Below are 20,812 nucleotides of genomic sequence, written 5' to 3' on the forward strand. Positions count from 1 at the left end.
AAATGAACAATTTAATACAGTTAAGCAAATACTATTATAGAGCCAATGGAGTAACAGTTTTCTTTGATCTCAGCCTCAGTGACTGAATATTAGTGGTTGTCAAATATACACAAAATAATTTTTCTCCCTTTACATTCTCACAGCTTTAACTTCAAATAAAAATTCCCCAGAATCCTGTTGAGAATCTAAACACACCAGCACCTCTGTATACCTCCTGCCTAAACCACCCAGGATTTAAAGATGTGATCAGTCAGCCACTTTCACTGAGCATTCATATCTGAAGGAAGTAAGAGCAAAGAGCAGAAACAATTTGAATAGTTCCCAATCTTTAAAAAGGGAGTTCATATCTGCCATTTTATGTTCCTTGATTCTTTGGGGAGGGATAATTTGTTTTATATAAGCATCATAAAAATATATGTAAATACATGCAATTCAGTGTGAATATATGATGTTATATACAATAAAGCTCAGTTGGGATTCAGTGGATTCTAACATTTTTTTAATTGCATATTCCTAAGGAAAAAAATGTATCCTAAGAATACTACTTATTAATCAGTATATATTAACGTCCAATGTAAAAACATTTTACAATTTATAATATTCATACCACTTAAAGAGAAATTTCTAACTTTTCAAAAAGCAACATATTTTATGTTTATTGTTAAAATAGTCCATGGAGCTGTTTTTCTCTTTCACTTAACACAGCAGTCCTAAGTATTAAGAGAGTCTATCTTGGTATGTAAAGAAGATCCCAGACTACACATGAAGGTGACGTGATCAGCACAGTTGAGACTGTCCAGAAAGAAACTGTATGCCGGTAAGTGGAGCAGCTGCTCTAGAGAGTCAAGTAAAGGAAAGACCGTCCTCATCCTTCAGGAACTTAGGTCCCTACGTGGAGAGATGTGTCCCCATGGAAACACTATAATGCAACACTGGAAAAACAGGTGTCCTAGATACATAGTCAGCTGTAGGGGAAGTATAACTTGGGGTTTTGAAGGGTAAAGAAAGGTCATTGAGCAAAGAGAACTATCAAGGCATTGTAGATTGGATGGGCTGTGTAACCAAAACAGTAGAGAATGGGACAGCACCCCTCAGAGGACAAACAAGTGAACTGGTGTCACCAAAGCGAAGAATTCTCACAAGAGGCAGGAGATGGTGCAAGACTCCAAGGGCAGTTAGTCTACTAGTACCCAGACACAAGACACTGAGCTGCTGACTTCACCCCCTCCCCCTCAGAGTTGTTTTGTCTTTAATATATCCTTGTGCTGGCTCCAGGAAAGGCTAATAAACCAACCTAAAATTCCATACGAAGCCCTGCACATTTGAACTTTTGTTGGGGAAGATGTCCAGAAGAATTTGCACTTCATAACCTGAACAAATAGGTGATTGGTATCCTCCACTATTTAAGTCACATAAGGAGTCCAGTTTGCAGGAAGATGATCAATTCTACTTTAGACATGCTTTATTTGAGATGGCAATGAGATATTCAAGCAATAATGTTCCTCAAAGTGTTTGGAGATAAGCAATAAAGCACGAGATGAGGACTAGACTAGAACTTTCATTACAGGGAGAAAAGAGCTGAATCCTGGAAGTGAATGCACAGATACAATGAAATCCTACCTTACTCTAGAAGAATACCAGGATGGCTTTTTTTGTCACAGTAGGCAGACTATATTTCTCAGTCTTGTAGTAAGGAGAGGCATGTTTTAATGACTATAGCCTCATACAGATGCCCTTTTGCTACTGTTGCCATCAATAGCTATCAGAAATCTCCCTAGCATCATGACACACCAACTCTAAAGAGTTTTCCATGTAATATTGGTGGTGAACTGTTAAGCTTCCCTGTGATGATATCTACTCAACCACTGGGAAAAGCATGTCACTATGTTCGTATGTGTAGTTAATAACAGGCAACACTGTAGCCAGTGTTTGGTTTATCCAATTGCCTGGTAAAAGGCCACCTAAACACATGTCACCTGCGCTAGTCACATTCTCATTCCACTGCCCCTTCTCCTCCTTTGGTTCGATGGCTTCAGTCTGGGCCATTCAGTCCAGGCCTAAGCACAGCAGAGATCAGCACACCAACAGATACTTAGAGATAAGCTTAGATATACCTCTGTATCACTTCCCAAGGAATACCATAAATCCGGAGGATTCAGAGGACCACAGACACACACATACATCCCTTCTCCTGCAACTTAGTCCCATCCTTAGGTTTGAACCAATCTAATTTCAAAACAAGGTAAAGTATATCTTTAAGCCTCCAGGTTGTTTTTCCCTGAGATAGTTTTATGATTTCTTCTTCCCTCTCAATATTTCTAAACAGAAGAACATAAGACCTTTTTGTGAATATTCTTTTTGATTTAAAGTTTTCCTTTTCAGGTTCTACAAAGAGCTGCCATCTCTATAAGGAGAATTTATTATACATCAGTGTTATTCTGAAGTACAATAGGAGCTGATTTCTTAGAAATTCAAGCACTGGAAAAATCATTGTGACAACTGGGACTAAGCACACTTATTTTCAGTATTCTAAATACTGGACTAGTTCCCAAAGAACGGATTTTATTGCTGTAATTACAAAGTAAAGATAATTATATGAAAGTGTTGTTAAACCAAGAGTATGAATTACCATCATGGTGTGTCCAAACAAGTGCAGGCCTGACATACGGAGTAAACAGATATGCAAAGAAATCCGACTTCATCTTCAGGAGGGCCTTGTTGAGGCATTATTACTTCAAACCATCTTTACAATAAGCAATAATCATGAACAACCATAAATACAACATGAATTTGGATACAAAACATTTTTTTAATCTAAATTATAAACAAAAAAAGACAAAGTACTATCAACGTGGGTATGTAGCTCACCTGTGCCCACTATTCCCTCAGAGGAGGCCTTAGCGCCACCTAGACTCATCTATTCATTATCCTCAAAACACATTTTGCAAATTCCTTTTTTCCATTTTGACTAAATCGTTACCTGTCCTTAAAAGCATTAAGTATCTGCTCATCCCTTCTGCGACCAGCCCCAGAGAACCCTCTCGTCTCTGAACTCTTCATGCTGCCTTGTATTATCATTTTAAATATACTATCTTCCTAGATAACTTTTTTTTCAATAGGCAGGGTCTATGGCTGTAGCTTTTTTAGTTACCGTGCTATCCCTTCACAGCGTGTCATGCTTTGTAGACACTTAGTATTTGTTGACTGCCGAACCGTCAGCACAGTTCTTTTGTTCCAAATGGGTGAGCTGGTACAACAATTAGCGTTCTGACAAACAGAGGGCATTCTCCAACGGGGTAATGCCAGAGAATTTAGTGAAGAGTCTACTTATAAAAAGCATGGTTTTTTGGAAGGTTTATGGAAACCAGAAAGGAACAGCGGAGTGTGCCAGGTCTAGTATCAATAATCAACCTCTCCCTGAAAGGCAAGGAGAGGGTTCCCTGGTAAGAGACATGGCAGTGGGTAAAGAGACAGCCATCCAGCCTGGCAGGGAGGGAACCAGGACACTGATGAATCAGCCTTTTCCTCTGCCCTGTGTTCTCCCTTCAGTATACCACCCCTTGACTGAAGAGTTCTGGCAGCCAGGAGGGCCAGGGAACCTGTTAAGGCAAAACAGAAGGGTCACCGCCCTTCCTCGACATGGGTGGTGAGGACAGGGTAAGTAAGGAGTGTGTTGGGAAAGACAAACAGCAGACAGACAGCTGAGACAGTGTGAGAGCAGTATTTCAACTGCAGGCACTGGCTTCAGACAGCTTACATGCCTATCTCACATCCACCGTTCGGGTAAAACCACTGAACCTTTCTGATACTGGTTTCCTCACCTGATAAAAGTGATAATAATACTTATCTTTACAAAGAGTATCATGGACACAATTATATTGTATGTCAAAGTATGTTCCACAGTGCCTGCTACAAACTAAGTACTGTAAAAAAGTAATTAGTAACAGTAATAACATCTATTTGCATCCTTATGAATCCTAGAAATTCTGTTCTAGAAATTGTGGTCTTCAACTTACAGTCACTCCTGGGAATACCTGGTTTGTATGTTCTGCCTCACCTCCTGCTCCAAATGCCTATCTGCATCACACTTGAAGACTGCATTTAAAATGCTATCCTCCGACCTCCATCATAAACAGATTTTTGCTGTTCAGCTTCCCCAGTCCTGACCCTAAGACCTGGTTCCCGAAGGCTCCCTGCCCACCCTCATTAGTGTTTCTGGGCTACTGTTGGTACCAATCTGTCAGGACCGGCAGGATAGATTTACTGGCATTCCCAGTTTATGGATCATCAAGCCAGCCTCAAAGGGTTAAAAGACACTTGCCCAAGGACATCTGACAGATGATCACCCAACTAGTCAGGGAGGAAACTAAAGGCCGAATAAAGAATGACGAACTGGATCCTAAAATGAAAGGATGATACTGTTGGGCTCAAGGGAGTCTGAAATTCTGCAAAACACAGGCTATTATATGTATATATGTGATTATTCACATCAGGGTTCACACTATCATACAAAGAAGCATCTACAAAGAATACAAGCACGAAGTATAATTAACACATAGTCATTTAAAGGTCAAAATAATCTCAGCATAGCTTCTGATGGCATAGCCAATGGAATAATAATTTGTTACATTCTCTCAAACGGCTGACAAAAATACCACTTCCAAAGTCCAGTTCCTTCTAGATAACAAAATTACACTTAGCTAAAGCCAGTTTAAATAGATAGTGAGCAAAAATACTCAATGTGTGAAAATTAATTCACCACATTGTAGTGTTAGGTCTCAGCTCCTCAGCTATTTATCTACACATGACCACATTCATTCAGAAACACTGGCATGCCTAATGACTACTATATAAAGTAGTAGATGATCTCTATGACATCATTTTAGTAAACTTGTAGGGTTGCTAAGCAACACATGCTCTTTGCTAGGGAATAGCAGACTTATCTATTTGTATATCTCTGATACACAGTAGATTCCCAACTGTGAAACCTGGCTATAACATCTTCTCTGAAGTACATAAGTCATAATCTTTATAGATTGAGACCACTGCTTGATAACCAAGGATCTAACTTTACCATTCAAAAAAATCTAGTTCCAGCTTTATTCCTTAACATAGGGCTTTGAAATTTTATACCTTAGAGATACTTTTTATCAGGAATAATGCCAGAAGAAAACTAGGAAATCAAATTCAGTTTTCCTCTGCCACATGCAAACCACCACTTCTCCCTGCCAGGATCTCTCATGACCTCACACCTCATCTACATCCATCTCCTTAGCCCCACTGCAGGAGAATGCTGCGTTTCCTGTCCAAAAACCATGGGGCTTTCCAAAGCAGAGATCTCAACTATTTAGAAGCTTAATGGAAATATTAAGCCTCCAAAAAAAAAAAAAAATGAGCAATGTATATTGTAAGGGGAAAGAGGGAAGCAGGGGAGAAATTACACAAAAGAGAAAACTAACCAATTTGCTAACAGTATCATAAACTATTACAGCCTTCATATCCAGGAATGTAAATCAAGAATTATAAAAATATTACTATAACCTAGTTATTTTACTTCTTGGATTCTAATCTAAAGAAGCAATCCAAAATATAAAAAATCTGTGTGGCGGATTCATTTTGATATTTGGCAAAACTAATACAATATTGTAAAGTTTAAAAATAAAATAAAATCTAAAAAAAAAACTGTTCACCCCAAGTGTTTGCAAGGGTAAAATTTAGAAGTTGGTAAACATATAATAGAAGAACAGTTAAACTTGTTATACACATATCTTAGACCTTATGCATTCTTTAAACTGATGGTTATATTAAAGCTAGAGGTATGTTAAATCTGGAAGGAAATATAATAAACTGTTAACCATAGGACAGGAATGCAATACTTGGGTATTTTGTAAAATCTTGAACAATGAAACTCTCTACCTTTAAAAATTATTACATTTTACCAACTGAGAACAAAGCAATGAACTTAATAAAATTTGTCTTTCAGTGTTACTTATAATTTCTATGAAAGGACATACAAAGTATTTCTGACATCGCAAATGTATTGGGCCTGAGCCTAAAAAACAAAAATGTGCTCTAGACCTGTGTACAAAAACGTATGGAAATGAGATCAGGAGACAAAAAACACATGAATGACAATGATCATAGAAAGTAACAGGGTTATCTATTTCCTTGTTTTCTCAAAGTTGTGTAATATTATTCTTTTATTTCATACTAGAAAGATTTAAGAATAGCAACAATTTTTAACACCACATAGAAACAGAGTTGTTGGTAAAATGCAAATGAACTTTATGTATGTCTATATAGAGATACTGTAAAAGGATTTTATCAATAAAAGGTGAGGCTGTATAGAGAACACCATTGCCAACTGCAAAGTTTGGCTAAAGTGAAGTAGAATGTAGTTGTAAACAATCAAGTGTGAGTTTTAGAAAATTATCACAGACACATGGGAAGAAAAGTTAGAAAGGAAGTGAAGCACAAGATATCAAGGCTAGAATAATTTAAGGCTAAACTCAAGGCCTTAAGAGCACTAAATGGCAAGAAGCTAATAAAAACGGGGACCTGAAGGCAGAACCAAGGAAGTACTAGTTAGTAAAGCATCTGGCCACTTTTCTATTTGATCTCAAGCAGAAAAACAAGGCACCAAGATAGAAAAGGTGCTCTTAAAAAATACAGTCAATAACAGCAAAAAAAAAAACAAAAAAAAAACTTTTAGAATCTTATCTAAGAAAGACCCTTGATGAGCCTAGCATCAAACACCTAGCACTTGTCATCAGCTAGCGAACTTGACCTGGACTTGCCATTTGTTTCCACGCTGTGATGTTAACACTCTACAGTGAAATCCTACCAAGGGAAAGGTTATTTACACACAGAGGTAGACTCCAGGATCTACAGTGCTCCATGACACTGGATAAGTGAAACAAGGAGTCATCAGTAACAAGGGAAGTAACAAGCTTTGATGTAAAATTCTCCTCTAGTTTGATCCTCCTTTCTATACCCACTTTGTAATATTTTGTGAGTATGTACACATGGGTGTGCTTATATCTGACTCATTCATATCTGACTCTTCGTGACCCTTTGGACTGTAGTCCCCTAGGCTCCTCTGTCCATGGGATTCTCCAGGCAAGAATACTGGGGTGGATTGCCATTCCCTTCTCCGGGGGATCTTCCCAACCCAGGGATCAGACTCACGTTCCCTGTGTCTCTTGCATATTCTTTGCCTGCTAAACCACTAGGGAAGCCTTTTTAACACTGTAAACAAAAATATGTAATATTTAAGCCAAGTTAATATTAAACTATCGAATAGTCATTTCAGAAGAAGCCTACACACGTATACATTTAACTATAGAGATAAAATAATTAAGAAGGATATTCAAGCACCATATATATAAATGTACACACACACCCTGCAAGAATAAACAAATCTTGCCAAAAAAGCTAATCAAAATCCAATAGTCAAAGACTCTAATCTTTTTAATAAGCTGGGAAGGTGACTTCTATTATGATATGTTAGTAATTTATATAGATTTTCACATATATTATCCTCCATAAAAAGACTGGGAGGTAAATTATTGCCTTCATTTTACAAGACAAGGAAACAAGTGACAGGTAAATTGGCAGAGCCAGACCTCAGTCCCATATCCCTCCTCTCTCTCGCTAGTAATCTGTCTTTAACACCTTCCTGTAATGATATGATTCATGGGACACTCCCCAGGCTTCAAAACTTATGAATCAGTGCTCTATCTATCTTAAGCAAGAACACGTAACACTCCAAACATATGTTAATTCTTCAGGAAGTATGTTGAAGAAAAGAGATGTAAAAAATATAAAAGGAAATTAACACCATATAATCCTAAATTTTTGTTAGAAATATCAATATAAACTCAAGAGGAATACATGTTCTTTTTTTCCATTGGGAAAAAACCTAGATACAGTGACCAACCAAGTAATAATAATTGCTTCCAATCATGGTTTTCAAAGTACTGCTGCTGCTGCTGCTAAGTCGCTTTAGTCGTGTCCGACTCTGTGCAACCCCATAGACGGCAGCTCACCAGGCTCCCCCGTCCCTGGGATTCTCCAGGCAAGAACACTGGAGTGGGTTGCCATTTCCTTCTCCAATGCATGAAAGTGAAAAGTGAAAGTGAAGTCGCTCAGTCGTGTCCGACCATCAGCAACCCTATGGACCCCAGCCTTCCAGGCTCCTCTGTCTGTGGGATTTTTCAGGCAAGAGTACTGGAGTGGGGTGCCATTGCCTTCTCCATTCAAAGTACTATTTCCCACTAAAAGAAACCAGGGCTCCATGGAGAACAGTGGATCCTAGTTTGGGGAAGGAAATGTACAAGCTGAGTCTGGAAGATTTTGTCACAGCAGAAAGCAAGGAAGCCTTCAAAAACTGTCAGCCTGAAGTGGCACCTACTGGCTAAAAGATAAGGAAACTGGAGCAAACAGAATAGTAGTTCTTAAACAGACCAAGACCAAAAAAGTTTATACCCATGTGCTCATAACATGCATATGCAGTGAGAAGGTGCCTAGTCTCCTTCACAGATTCTCGAAGGAACCAATCCAATTTCCTGAAAACTAGTGGAAAAAGAAAATAATCAAGCATTAAATTTGCCTTTCCTCTACAACCTGTCTTCTATCAGTCCCTCAGGGTATGCAAATACTTGATGACAATCTCTTTAGTACTATCCCCATTAAGAAAAGAAGAAAGAGTAATGGTCTACTCCCATTTTGCAAACCCATAATGAAACAGCTCTAGGAAGTTATCTGTAGCCACTAACAAAGTTAAATAACTATATTATGTAATTCCTGGAGTGCAGAAAACAGCTATGAAATAGTCCTTCCCTCCCCCACAAAAATTTGAGGTTCTAGATCTGAATATCAGTTTACATTAATAAAGAGACCAGAAAAATATGTTAAACATCACTAGGGAATGAAATTAGCAAAACACAGACTATAGAGAACAACAGAACAAATAATCTTGTTTCTTCAACAAATAAACTGCTAGAACAAAGAGAAGTAAAGAGGACTCCTACATGGAAGACTTAAGAGACATGAACCACATGTGATACATAGGCCTTATTTGAATCCTGATTCAGGAAAACTACAGAAATATATTTATGAGTTAAAAAGTGAAATTGTTAGTCACTCAGTAGTGTCTGACTTTTTGCAACCCCGTGGACTGGAGCCCATCATGCTCCTTTGTCCATGGAATTCTCCAGGCAAGAATACTGGAGTGAGTTCCATTCCCTTCACCAGGGGATCTTCCTGACCCAGGGACCGAACACTGAAGCTAGATTCATTACCATCTGAGCTACCAGGGAAGTCCACATTGACCACCAGTAAAATTTAAACTTTGACCTAGAAATTCATGCTATTAAACTGTTAATTACTTTTATTTTTTTATTTTTTATTTTTTTATTTTTTTAATTAAAAAAATTTCAGGTATACACGTGCTCCCCATCCTGAACCCTCCTCCCTTCCCCCTCCCCATACCATCCCCCTGGGCCGTCCCAGCCCACCAGCCCCAAGCATCCAGCATCGTGCACTGAACCTGGACTGGCATCTCGTTTCATACATGACATTTCACATGTTTCAATGCCATTCTCCCAAATCTTCCCACCCTCTCCCTCTCGCACAGAGTCCATAAGACTGATCTATACATCAGTGTCTCTTTTGCTGTCTCGTATACAGGGTTATCGTTACCATCTTTCTAAATTCCATATATATGCGTTAGTATATTGTATTTATGTTTTTCCTTCTGGCTTACTTCACTCTGTATAATAGGCTCCAGTTTCATCCACCTCATTAGAACTGATTCAAATGTATTCTTTTTAATGGCTGAGTAATACTCCATTGTGTATATGTACCACTGCTTTCTTATCCATTCATCTGCTGATGGACATCTAGGTTGCTTCCATGTCCTGGCTATTATAAACAGTGCTGCGATGAACATTGGGGTACACGTGTCTCTTTCCCTTCTGGTTTCCTCAGTGTGTATGCCCAGCAGTGGGGTTGCTGGATCATAAGGCAGTTCTATTTCCAGTTTTTTAAGGAATCTCCACACTGTTCTCCATAGTGGCTGTACTAGTTTGCATTCCCACCAACAGTGTAAGAGGGTTCCCTTTTCTCCACACCCTCTCCAGCATTTATTATTTGTAGACTTTTGGATCGCAGCCATTCTGACTGGTGTGAAATGGTACCTCATAGTGGTTTTGATTTGCATTTTTCTGATAATGAGTGATGTTGAGCATCTTTTCATGTGTTTGTTAGCCATCTGTATGTCTTCTTTGGAGAAATGTCTATTTAGATCTTTGGCCCATTTTTTGATTGGGTCATTTATTTTTCTGGAGTTGAGCTGTAGGAGTTGCTTGTATATTTTTGAGATTAGTTGTTTGTCAGTTGCTTCATTTGCTATTATTTTCTCCCATTCTGAAGGCTGCCTTTTCACCTTGCTAATAGTTTCCTTTGATGTGCAGAAGCTTTTAAGTTTAATTAGGTCCCATTTGTTTATTTTTGCTTTTATTTCCAATATTCTGGGAGGTGGGTCATAGAGGATCCTGCTGTGATGTATGTCAGAGAGTGTTTTGCCTATGTTCTCCTCTAGGAGTTTTATAGTTTCTGGTCTTACGTTGAGATCTTTAATCCATTTTGAGTTTATTTTTGTATATGGTGCTAGAAAGTGTTCTAGTTTCATTCTTTTACAAGTGGTTGACCAGATTTCCCAGCACCACTTGTTAAAGAGATTGTCTTTAATCCACTGTATATTCTTGCCTCCTTTGTCAAAGATAAGGTGTCCATATGTGCGTGGATTTATCTCTGGGCTTTCTATTTTGTTCCATTGATCTATATTTCTGTCTTTGTGCCAGTACCATACTGTCTTGATAACTATGGCTTTGTAGTAGAGCCTGAAGTCAGGTAGGTTGATTCCTCCAGTTCCATTCTTCTTTCTCAAGATCGCTTTGGCTATTCGAGGTTTTTTGTATTTCCATACAAATTGTGAAATTATTTGTTCTAGCTCTGTGAAGAATACTGTTGGTAGCTTGATAGGGATTGCATTGAATCTATAAATTGCTTTGAGTAGTATACTCATTTTCACTATATTGATTCTTCCAATCCATGAACATGGTATATTTCTCCATCTATTAGTGTCCTCTTTGATTTCTTTCACCAGTGTTTTATAGTTTTCTATATATAGGTCTTTAGTTTCTTTAGGTAGATATATTCCTAAGTATTTTATTCTTTTCGTTGCAATGGTGAATGGAATTGTTTCCTTAATTTCTCTTTCTGTTTTCTCATTATTAGTGTATAGGAATGCAAGGGATTTCTGTGTGTTGATTTTATATCCTGCAACTTTACTATAGTCATTGATTAGTTCTAGTAATTTTCTGGTGGAGTCTTTAGGGTTTTCTATGTAGAGGATCATGTCATCTGCAAATAGTGAGAGTTTTACTTCTTCTTTTCCAATTTGGATTCCTTTTATTTCTTTTTCTGCTCTGATTGCTGTGGCCAAAACTTCCAAAACTATGTTGAATAGTAATGGTGAAAGTGAGCACCCTTGTCTTGTTCCTGACTTTAGAGGAAATGCTTTCAATTTTTCACCATTGAGGATAATGTTTGCTGTGGGTTTGTCATATATAGCTTTTATTATGTTGAGGTATGTTCCTTCTATTCCTGCTTTCTGGAGAGTTTTTATCATAAATGGATGTTGAATTTTGTCAAAGGCTTTCTCTGCATCTATTGAGATAATCATATGGTTTTTGTTTTTCAATTTGTTAATGTGGTGTATTACATTGATTGATTTGCGGATATTGAAGAATCCTTGCATCCCTGGGATAAAGCCCACTTGGTCATGGTGTATGATCTTTTTAATGTGTTGTTGGATTCTGATTGCTAGAATTTTGTTTAGGATTTTTGCATCTATGTTCATCAGTGATATTGGCCTGTAGTTTTCTTTTTTTGTGGCATCTTTGTCAAGTTTTGGTATTAGGGTGATGGTGGCCTCATAGAATGAGTTTGGAAGTTTACCTTCCTCTGCAATTTTCTGGAAGAGTTTGAGCAGGATAGGTGTTAGCTCTTCTCTAAATTTTTGGTAGAATTCAGCTGTGAAGCCGTCTGGACCTGGGCTTTTGTTTGCTGGACGATTTTTGATTACAGTTTCAATTTCCGTGGTTGTGATGGGTCTGTTAAGGTTTTCTATTTCTTCCTGGTCGAGTTTTGGAAAGTTGTACTTTTCTAAGAATTTGTCCATTTCGGGGATGATAATGACACAGTAATGTTTTTCAAAGAACCCTCAGAGACACATGGAGAAATATTTAGAATGAAATCCAACATCTGGTATTTGCTTCAAAATAAGCCAAACGATGGACATGGTTTATATCCAAAGTAAGGAAATGATTATGTAGGATGAGGCAGCAGGGATTGTCCTCTGATCTACCTTCTGCGTATGTTTGAAATGCAATGAAATACACAATTAGACATAACAGAATTTAAATTATAGGATTAGAATGAGCTTGAATAAGATACTTCATGCAAAAAGTTTAGAATGAAATCTAGCCCAGAATGATCCAAACAGGTATGGATTATTGCTCCTGCTGCTACTATTCATGCTGCTACAGTTACTCTGAATGCAATACCATTGCTGGGAACACCAGTCATGAATGAGAATAAAGAGTATGTTAAAAGTTACAGAAACAACACAGAGGAAGTAGAGACAGTCATCTATCGGTAGCTAATTCTGAAGGAATGGAAGGAGTACTCATGCGACTGGACTGCAGACGTGGTGCCTGAACAAGGTTTTGGGAGATGACTGAATTCATGGGGGTGATCCCAACCAGAAGCAAAAACATGAAGGAGAAAAAGAGTTCACACAAACAGAAAAGCCAATCACTTTGCAGGAGCATGAGATATAAACATGTAAAACAGAGTAAGCAGGGGGAAACTTTCTAATTCACAGAAAGCTAATTTTGTTGCTGCTCTTATTCACAGACTTCAAAAGACACCATCTCTCTACTTGAAGTTTTCTTTAGGATTTCAAAGTCATTATTCTATTCTTTTCTCCTTGCTTCTCTCTGAGCAGCTATAAGTTTGATCATCTCTTTTGTTCTCTGAAAGTTTTGGAGGCTATCCAACTTCATGAGGTCTTTCCGAAACAAGTTCAGACAACAAGAAGTACATCCTATTGGAACTGTATACAGATATTTACCAATTATTATCATCCATCTTCTAAGTATATGTACTGCTAGGCAAATACCTAACCACCCTATGATATATATTCTGCAACTGGTACACAACACAGGATGTATGTTTTTTCCTACTAAACAAACAAGGGGCTTCCCTGGTGGCTCAGCAGTAAGAATCCCCTGTAATACCAGGGCACCGCCTGCAGTGCAGCAGACACAGGTTCAATCCCTGGGTCAGGAAGATCCTTGGAGAAAAAAATGGCAACCCACTCCAGTACTCTTTCCTGGAGAATTCTATGGACAGAGGAGCCTGGCGGGCTACAGTCCACGGGGTCGCAAGTGTCAGACACGACTTAGCAACTAAGCAAAAAAACAAAATTTTTTTTAAAACAATCACAAAACAACTTCTTCCACATAAATTTGTCCAGTCAGGATGTCAATATATTCATTTCCCATTCACAGATAACATCACCAATGCACATTCAAAATTCTAAAGAAAAGGGTTCCAAGACAATCTCCTGAGTAGTTAGATGATTGTGAAAGTGAAAGTCACTCAGTTATGTCCAACTCTTTGCGACTCCATGGACTATACAGTCTATATCTAGGCCAGAATACTGGAGTGGTTAGCCTTCCCCTTCTCCAGGGGATCTTCCCAACACAGAGATCAAATCCAGGTCTCCTGCATTGCAGGCGGATTCTTTACCATCTGAGCTACAAGGAAAGCCCATTAGATGATCTTAGTAGCCTTAAAATATACACTGGAAAGGTTTTAGTTATATAAAGATGAATCAAAAATATGATGGCATTATAAGACAGATCAACTTTCCCTAACTTTGAAAGTCAGATGGTCAAAAATGAACTGTGGTCAGTTTTGAATATAGTTGCTACACGCTTATGTACAGTTAACTTAAGAATGCTGATTGAATGGCTCTTCATAGACAAGAATCAGAAGAAAGACTTCAAAACCATTTTTTAAAAAGCTGTTTTCCTGGCCTTCCTAAGGTTATACATTTATGCATCATTCTTATGGGTATTTTAAATTTTTGTAAATATATTTGCTAATCCTACTTGTTCACCAACATTACCAACAGTCCCAACAGAACCTGTTCCACAGGCTAAAAACTGAACTACATTTTCTTCTCTATAAAGTAAAGAAAAAAAAAAGACTGGAATTTAAGTCCAAGTGTATTAACACTATAGACACTTAGCCAGGGCAGTTCCTAAGATGATCCTAAGGTGGGGGAAGAGGGGAGGTAGAGCGCATTGCAATGTCCCTTGGGCTTCAGAGGAAGGGTTGATATTTAAAGTCCAAAAATTTTGCTCAAGGCAGACAAGTTAGACATATACATAAACATCGAGATTACAAAATTTACGAATAGCAAAGAGTTTCCAAAACTGCAGGCAAGAGATAACTGAGTAAGAGACACTATAGTTTTAAATGAAGTGCTATTGCACAATCTTTAAAATTTCCTGGGGTTAAAAGCCTGGAATCTCATGTATGCATAAAGAGAAGAATACATAAACTATAGTACATTCATACAAGAAAGTAACACCTATCAATAAAAAGGAACAAACTACTGATACATGTGACATTATGGAAGAATTTCAAAAAACATGCCAAGTGAATGAAGCCAGACACATGAGAGTATATATTGTATAATTTTTTTCATATGAAATGGTAGAACTAACTAATCTCTGGGAGATGGGTACTGATGGTCAAGGAGCATGCGCTAATTTTCTGTAGTGATAGAAATATTCTGCATCTTGGTGAGTTTGAGGTAAAATGGTGTAAACTTTTGTCATATCTCAGCTAATGTATGCTTAAGATTTGTGAATTCTATCACTAAACTTTAAATAAATATATAAATACTGAAAACAAAAAAGTATTGAACTCAGTGATTTGCGTATTAAACATATGCAATTTACTTTGAAACACATCAATATATGATAGATTAATAGATGCACTCTAGATGTATATCGATGTTCTTGTAAAATTCCTTTAACTTTGCTCTACTTTTGATAATTTCATCAGAAAATGTTGGGGGGAAATCTGATTAACCTAAAATGGGAGTGAGAGAAAGCGAGGTAGCAAAATATGCACATAAATTTTGCTTCATTATTACAGAAAAGGGTTTTTTTCCCCCAATTTATTTATTTATTTGGCTCCAACAGGTCTTAGTTGTGGCATGTGGGTTCTGTTTCTGTTTTTTTTTAAGTTGTGTCATGTGGGATCTAGTTCCCTGACCAGGGGTTAAACCCAGGCTCCCTGCATTGGGTGCACAAAGTCTTAGCCACTGGCCCACCAGGGAAGTCCCTCATTTTTATAAAGTGTAATTGGATTTACTAAACTTTGAGAGAAGAGAATTACTTTTAAGAATCCAAAAATACAGAGAAGGAAGAAAGGATATTTACTCTAGATTTTTACATCTTTCATAGCTGCATGTTGCTAACAGGTATGTTTTTCTTTTGAGTTTATTTTTCTAATATGTAAAGAAGAAATCTGTAAATCATATACATCTTTTACCTGTATCCAAATAAAATTACCATGTCCACTTCATGAGTACTTCTAACAGCAATATCAAACACTGTTCCTGGAAACATCTGCCACAGCACTAGCAACTGAATGTGGAATCAAAGTTACACTGTTTCTAAGTAGACTCCTAGAAAAAATAAGAGTAAAGAGAATGGCCAGGAATGTATGCCTAAACTGATTTGCCAAACATGCAACATGGTGCCAATTTCCTCTGTAGACATAGGAGGGCTCCTCAGAACTCTGCTGCCCACTTACCTGAACTCACCAAAATTGTCTATCTGTGGGCATTACTACTTCTAGTCGTTCACTTCCCAAATTAGTTTTATAAAGGTAAAGTCAAATTTTTTCAAACTTTAATTTTTCCTGAGATGGACTATCAAGTCTGTATGCCAGAAATATTAAAGCTGCCATTTATCTCACATACAGAAAACTACAATTTTGTACTCCATGATAATTAAAAATAGCTTTTTCTACACATCTAATTGAACCAATTTCAACTAAATTTTATAATTATAAGCATATTTATACTCTCAGCAACCAAAATGCATAGAAAATAAAATAAGATAGCACTATCAGTGAATCCTCATGTCCTCCCACAATAGGGAAGTTTTCATAGTATGCTACATGCAAAAAGTACTTATACAACGTGAGAATTCAAATTTAATAAAAGCTAAAAATCTGTAAGATAATCCATTCAAAAACAAAGGTTGGATAAGTCTATTGCATATGTCACTTTAAGGAGCGTGTTATAAACATGCTTAGAACTAATAACAGTGTATTGCTTTAATTAGACAGAAGGATTTAATTACTTGGAAGGAACAAAGCTAAGGCAGGCGAGAGATGTCTGAAATCAGCTGATACCCATGTCATCTCTTATTTATTACCTTGGTTACCTATTTGTCAAGAGACTTAGTGTACTAAGTCAACAACAGCCCCTCAACCTGGCAAGGGCTGGTGGTGGCTTTCTATTGCACAGTCATAGTAACCTTCTCTGAATGAATGGTACACAGTCCTCTCTAGCTTGACTCTGATGGAGCCCGTTCCTCACTCCTCCCCACATAGTCACTGTGCTGGAGAACTGGTTCCTGCTCTTCAGTAGATGGCACTCTTTCCTCTGACACAGCTGTCCAGGAGTTTCTGACACAGCAGAGGGCATGCAGGGCCTCCCAGGGGGTGCTAACGGTAAGGAGCCTGCCTGCCAATGCAGGGGACAGAATACATGTGGGTTCGACCCCTGGATCAGGAAGATCCCCTGTGGAAAGGTATGACAACCCACTCCAGTATTCTTGCCTGGAGAATCCCATGGACAGAAGAGCCCCACGGACAGACTCTAGTCCACAGGGTTGTCAAGAGTCAGAGACGACTGAAGTGACTTAACCCACACATAGCCCTGGCATCATTCTGTATTTTTATTTTTTGAATCCACGATTATGGCCCTGGCAAAGGATTCAACTCTATCTTAAAAATGATGACAAAAACAAGTTCAGACAAGAAGAAAATATCTGCAAATTGTCTATTTAACAAAGGACTTATATCGAGAATATATAAAGAATTCTCAAAATGCAATGGAAAAAAAAAATCCAATTAGAGAAAGGGTAAGGACATGAAGAAACATTTTACTGAAGGCAAATCAGCATATGAAAAGACATATAATATCACTGGTTATTAGGGAAATGCAAATTAAGTCCACAGGAGATAGCACACGTATGCATACTTATACAACTTCCAAGACAAACAATATTGATAACACCAAATGCTGGTGAGGATGCAGAGACACTGGATCTTCTATACACTGCTGGAAGGAGAGTAAAACAACTCCAGAAAACAGCTTGACAGTTTCAAAACTGAATGCATACTTAACATATGGTCCAGCAATGACGATCCTGGACATTATTGCCATAGAAATGAAAACTTTGTCAGTTGTCCACACAAAACCTGTACATGATTGTTCATACCAGCTTTATTTGTAATAACTAAAAACTGAAAACAGCCAAAACAGCCTATAACAGATGAATGGTTAAATATATTAATGTATATTCATCATACCATGAAATACCGCACAGTAGTGAGAAGGAATGAACAATTAACATATGCAACATCTTAAAGTGATCTCAAAGTCATTGTGCTAAGGGAACAAAAGAGCCAATCTCAAAAGGTCGCCCACTGTCTGAATTATTTATACAAAATTCCTGAAATGACAAAACCATAGAAATGGAGAAAAGATTACTGTTGTATAGAAAAAGGTAAGGATGGGGTAGGGGTGGTGGCATGGGGTATGAGTTATGACTGTAAAGGGATGCATGAGGGAGATTTCTGTGGTAACGGCAAAGTTCTGTCTCTTGATTGCAATATTAACTACATATATCTACATGTGTGATTCAACAATAGACCTAAACACATACTTTATACCAATGCCAACTTCCTGGTTCTGATACTGTACTATAGATAGTTAAGATTCTACCAATGAAAGTAACTACATGAGTGGTATACAAGACCTGTGTGCTTTCTTCAAAACTCTTTTTATTTTTATTTTTTCAAAACTTTCTATAAATCTATAACTTTTAAGAATTCTGTTTCTATAAAACAAAATTAACATCTAACATACAGTTACAAACTATTAATATATGATAACAAAAAACAATCAGAACTCAGGATGAAATATATAGTCTACCATTTCTGAAAACAATGTCAAAGCAAATGAAAAGTTATTGAGAATATCAAACTGAGGTATCGATATTTGCTTACTTCAAGAGAATTTACATTTCAATTTTAAACTATAGATTTTCTACCCACTAGCTCATTATACATTAAAGAAGTTCTAACACTAATACAAACATTGACTGATATTCTACTATATGCAACAGTCTTTGTAGAACATAGGATGAAGCCCAGTATAGTGTTTAAGGTTGAAGAATTGGACAGTCTAAATTCAAACACTGGACAGGCCACTGCCAAACATCCTGGACAGCTTACTTGCCCTCTGTGACTATTTTGCCATCTGTATATTGATATAGAAGTGTTACAAATACATACTATAAATAACATGGTATATCATATAAGTAACAGATTATAATTAGTTATCAAACTGTCATTAAATTACAATATAATCTAATCCCAAAATAAATAATCCATATGCTGTGTTTAGCCTAACAACCAGAATGCAGAAAGGCTGAAAAATGTGAGCTATTTTTATCTCAAACTTCTGATTAACCAAGGGAATGAGTCATATGTAGTTGTCTGTGAAATTAAGGGGCTGTAAGTACTTAATAGAGAATGCCATACAAGGACTATGTAAGTGTTCTGGGAATGTAGGGGAGAGAGATCATTTCAGATACAATGAAGTGATGCTGGCTTTGGGAAAGAAGTGGAGCTTGAGTGGCTTTTGAAGGACATACAGAATTTCAATTGACAGATATGCTGGGTCAGGTCTTTCAAGTCAGAGAGCATCACCTGCATGGTACGAGGGAGATGGGAAAGTGAGAGGCAGGCTCAAGTTGTCCGGTATTACAAGTTACAAATTTAAGTCTAGGCTGAAGGCCTCCTGCTCAAAATCCACAGGGTCCCAGCCTGGGCCATCACTAAACATTGCAGGTGTTTGATTTGTGGCTACTATAAGGCTCATATATATTTACCCATTTAAAACAAGTAGAAATAGATCATCATTTAAGTTTGAACACATTCTAAAAGATCTATAATTTTTGCTTCCCTTCCCCACATTTTGTCCTTTTGATGTCATATTTCACATCTTCTTATATATCACTTAACTGTTAATGTAGTTACAGTTGATTTACAATTTTTTGCCTAAATCTTCATACTGAGATATTTAAGTGGTTGATACTCAGTCCTTACTAAGTACTGCCCTTTTCTAATGGGATTTACCCTTTTCTATAGATTCTTCTCTTCCAGTTACAGAAAAGCCTTCAACATTTCTTCTAGGGTAGGTTTAGAATCAATGAACTTTTAGCTTTTGTTTGTCTGTGAAGTTCTTTGTCTCTCTTTTGATTCTAAATGATCATCTTGCTGGGTAGAATAACCTCAGTTGCAGGTTTTTCCCTTCCAGCACTTTGAAAATATCAATGCTACTCCCTTCTGGTCTGCAAAGTGTCTGCAGCAAAATCAGCTCCTATCCACTATGAAGAGCAGTAAGGAGGTTCCTTAAAAAAATAAAAATACAGCTACCATATAACCCTGCCATCCCACTCCTGGACATATATCCAGAGAGATGCTGAGAAGCTGTCTTCTAGAAGAGAGCTGCTGAGAAGGGCTTTTAGAATCAGAACCTGCATCGCATAGTAGCCTAACAATACTAAGGACTCTAGATCTGTCTCGGGTGCCTAGGGTGCCCTAATGCTAAACTACTGGATTTCTCACTGTAAAACCCGAAGCTCCTGAACCTGCTTTCTTCCCTTTGCTTATCTGCTGAGGAGGAAAGCAATCCAAGATCTTCCTCCTTACCCTGCTATTAGGTAAGGCTATTTGCAGGGAATCCTTCAAGATTACTTGTAAGCAATAACTGGGATAAAAACAGAAGAGTTCTAAAAGCAATCACTCCTGAGTGACATTTCACAATACAGCCACTAAAAGTTTTTAAAGACAACTGACAGCATCAAACATCAGAGAGGATGTGCAGCACCCAGAATTCTCACTGCTATTGGGTGTGTGAAGTGGCACCACCCCTGGAAAACTTCTTGGTAGTTTCTTGAAAAGTTCCAGACAGAATTACCCAATGACCCTACAAACCTACTTACAGGCATTAGCAAACAGAAATAAAAATATATCTCCAAAAAGTCTTGTACAGCAATGTTCATAGGGACCTGAATCATTATAGCTGAAAACTAGAAACAGCCCAGATATTGAGCAGGAGAATATATAAGCACACTACTATACTGTGGTATAATCATATAGTGGAATACTACCTAAAAGAGAGATGTCCTACTAATGCACAGAATAACAATAAATCTCAAAAATACGCTTAGAGAAAGACTATAATAAGGAAAAACATGTATGAACACTGCTATATATAAAGTAGACAACAATGAGACCTATTGTATAGCACAAAGAACTATACTCAGGATCTTGTAATAATCTATAATGGAAAAGA

General features: G+C 37.5%; 1 protein-coding gene across 11 annotated transcripts in view; it reads right to left on the minus strand.

Moving 5' to 3' along the window:
- PARD3B (par-3 family cell polarity regulator beta) overlaps positions 1–20,812 on the minus strand; it is a 1,159,019-nt gene that overhangs the window by 1,050,131 nt on the left and 88,076 nt on the right. Inside the window, exon 2 of one of the 11 annotated variants that reach the window (XM_086344470.1) lies at positions 15,703–15,838. The exons of the other annotated variants lie outside the window; for them this stretch is intronic. The gene's annotated coding sequence lies outside the window, so the exon portion shown is untranslated. The remainder of the gene's footprint in view (positions 1–15,702; positions 15,839–20,812) is intronic. 11 annotated transcript variants of the gene reach the window in all.

Source organism: Bos grunniens, chromosome 2, assembly GCF_055505025.1.
Source record: "Bos grunniens cultivar Pamir isolate PY7600 chromosome 2, Bosgru_T2T1.0, whole genome shotgun sequence".
Classification (NCBI taxonomy): domain Eukaryota; kingdom Metazoa; phylum Chordata; class Mammalia; order Artiodactyla; family Bovidae; genus Bos; species Bos grunniens.